Below are 3,129 nucleotides of genomic sequence, written 5' to 3' on the forward strand. Positions count from 1 at the left end.
TATATTTCATTTTGTCCACAGGTTTGCCCCTATAAGATAGGTGCTTTTGTTCTCATTTTTAGATGAGGAAACGGGTCCTGGAAGGTAAGAGAGCATTCAACTTAGGGTGGAGGAGGAGAATCTGAATAGGGTGAGTTGAGCATCTGACTTGTTAGGTGCTCGTATTGTTTACTTAAATACTGAATATTTCAGGTATTCATTGTGTTTGAAGGTGACATTCCTTCACTCACTGAAAGGTGAACTTGAGAAAAATTTATTAGGGTAGGATAGATACAGATATAGATATTGTTGTCTTTTGACAAACATATAGTCAGTGGAACCTAGCCTCTGGGGGAGGAGCTCATTTTACTTGTGGTTTCATATACTGTCCTGTAGGTACAAATGACCTTTCTATGGATGCAGTCTTTGATCTTACTGGTTTGGGTTGGGCATTCATTGTTGTTGAGTACTTGTTCTAAACTTTTAGGTATTTTTAATCCAGAAAGCTTTTATGTTTAAAATTTCATTTGGATATAAAACATTGTTAATTTTTCTTTCAAGGATTTTGGTGAAAACAGAAATTCTATATTATAATGTATTATGAACAGAAGATTAAAATAGTCATTTTCCTGAAAAAAAAAAAAGTGATACTTCTGAATCCTAGCTCTTCAGTGATGAGAATGGGATTTTTTCACTTGGCCTCTCCTGCTAGTGAGGAAACTTTCCTAGAGATGCTATGAGAAAGATTGTTGGAAAAAGGTTGTCTAGATTTGAGGATAAGAAGCTTAAAAGACTCCACATTGGCCGGGGAGATGGCTCAGTAGGATAAGCACTTGACTGACAAACGCAAGGATCTGAGTTCAATTCCTGGTTCCACCAAAAAAGAAAAAAAAGAAAAGATTCCACATTGTCATTAGAAAAATGGGGGAGCCAGATAGCTCAGCAGACTAAAGGGCTTGCTTAGGCAGAGTGAAGTGGCCTCGATACCAGGCGTGCCGTGCCAGCCCTGCCCACGGGACTCCCTGAGACGGCAATTGAGACTGGTGTGGTGGTGCATGCCTGTAATCCCTGTGTTTGGGAGCTGAAAACAGGAGGATCACTAGGAGTCAAATCTGTGTAGTGAGACCCTGTAGACCCTGAACTAAATACACGCAAAAAAAAAAAAAAAAAAGAAAGAAAGAAAAAGAAAAATGGTATTCAAGCTGGGTGTTGGTGGCTCATGCCTGTAATCTCAACACATGAGAGGCGGAGGCAGGAGGATTGCCATGAGTTCCAGGCCAGCCTGGCTGGGCTACATAGTGAGTTCAAGGCCAGCCTGAATTATATACAGTGAGACCTTGTGTGGAAAGAAAAAAAAAGAAAAAGGTATTTATTATGTGCTAGTTTTCCTGATCCCAGAGCTTCATTTTCACCAGTTTGTCTGCTTGTCTTTTGGGGGGGGGGGTTGGGGTGTTTTGTTTTTGTGACAAGTCCTTGCTCTATTGCCCAAGCTGGCCTTGAACTCACTATGTAGCTCAGGATGGCCTCAAATTTGAGGCAATCCTTCAGCCTCACCACCACTGTTTGAAAGACAGCAGTTGAGGAGAGGCTCTGTACAGAAGGAGTAAAACAGGAGAATCCAGTACAAGGACTTCATAGTGAATGAATGAATTAAGGCAGGGGAGCAGCAGACGCTGTCCACTGAATGAAAATAAAAAGATATGCAGTGTTCAAGGTCAGAGCAAAAGTAAGGATCTTAGTTTACTTTGCTAATTCCTTAGATTTGCATCTTAGTTCTCGCATTAGCTTGCATGTATATATAAACTTAGACTTCCTAAACCATTTTCTTTCTTTTCCAAAGGTGACAGACATTTATAGGAGACACACAGTCACTGTAGCAGTTAAGCTGAGGAATATATCAGAAACTCTTCCTCATTTTCTGTTCCCCTCTTAGGCTGACAAGTTCCTTGGTGTGTTACCTGCTTCTGCCGCTGATGCAAACTGCAGAACTTCTCATTCATCCCCATGGCCTCCAGGCAGTATCCAATGGGGAGTCAGCTCTAAAAGGAACCCAACCAACGTTTCCTAGCCCCTTCATTCTGGTGACTGATGGAAAGAAAGAGTGAGAGGGACAATATATATGAATACTGCATGAAAAAGAAACAGACCAGCAAATTACTATATATTTTCCTTATCTGAAGCCATGTTAATTGTATTGTGTGTATATATCTGGGGAAGTTGGAGATGATGAACTTCATTAGAAGTGACTAGAACAAACAGGGTAAGAGTCAGTTGATTTTGAAAGATGTTGATGTTTTGAAATAATGTGTTACTTCTATGTGAGGAAAGGATAGAAAACGTTCAGGACATCATCTTACAGACTCATCTACAAAATTGCAATAGCAGTGACATCTACACAGAAGACCTGTAACTGCAAACAGGATGAGGTTACCTCAGTGACATCTCTTGATGCTGCTCAAACAAGTTTGATTTTTGTTTGGGGGGGTGCATGAGAAAGACTGTACTTAAAAGACTAAAATAATTTTATGTCTATACTTTCTCACTTGTTTTTATTTTTTGTTTGTGGTTATTTTGGCGGGAGAGGAAGGATTTGGAGATAGAATTTCACTTCATATCTGGAGTGAAGGGGAGGATGTGAAGCCCAGCCCTTCACCCAAGAATAACCCAGTAATGACATCTCTAAGCGTGGGAAGTGTTTCCCTCAATACTGGGAGGATCTAAGGCTGCACCCCAGTGGTATTCCCAGCTTGAATTGGAAGACCATTCAGAGGGCGATGCCATGTCTTAGCGAGAGCACCGAGAGCTTAGCCTGCCTGGGATGAAATGCCAAACAGGAGAGATGAGGTCGAAGGGACGTCCCCCAGTTTGGAGGTGGGGGCAGTGCTGCATGTGATTTAAGAGCTTGGTGCCTGCCAAGGCCTGTGTCCTCCGCTGAGGGTCTGACACGAAAGCGACGCTTCTGGGCGCTGAGTCCGAGTCACGAGAAACAGCCCAGCTGTGCCCAGGCGGCCAGCGCCAGACCCTGGCGTCCTCCATCTTCTCTCCTGAGCTCCCCCTGCTCCAGCTGCCAGAGCTGCGGACCGCAGCACCACACACCCCCGCGGGGGGGGACGCCGCGCCCCATCCCCGCCCCCGGCCCCACCCCGGCCC

The 3,129-nt window shown here is 43.8% G+C and overlaps 1 long non-coding RNA gene across 1 annotated transcript in view; it reads left to right on the plus strand.

Moving 5' to 3' along the window:
* Positions 1-2,468, plus strand: part of LOC111813776 — a 5,320-nt gene extending 2,852 nt beyond the window's left edge. The window contains exons 2-3 of the long non-coding RNA XR_002818950.1: positions 22-130; positions 1,913-2,468. This is a non-coding gene — a long non-coding RNA (uncharacterized LOC111813776). The remainder of the gene's footprint in view (positions 1-21; positions 131-1,912) is intronic.
* Positions 2,469-3,129: the final 661 nt, after the last annotated feature.

This window comes from Octodon degus, unplaced genomic scaffold (genome assembly GCF_000260255.1).
Source record: "Octodon degus isolate 3935 unplaced genomic scaffold, OctDeg1.0 scaffold00222, whole genome shotgun sequence".
Lineage (NCBI taxonomy): Eukaryota > Metazoa > Chordata > Mammalia > Rodentia > Octodontidae > Octodon > Octodon degus.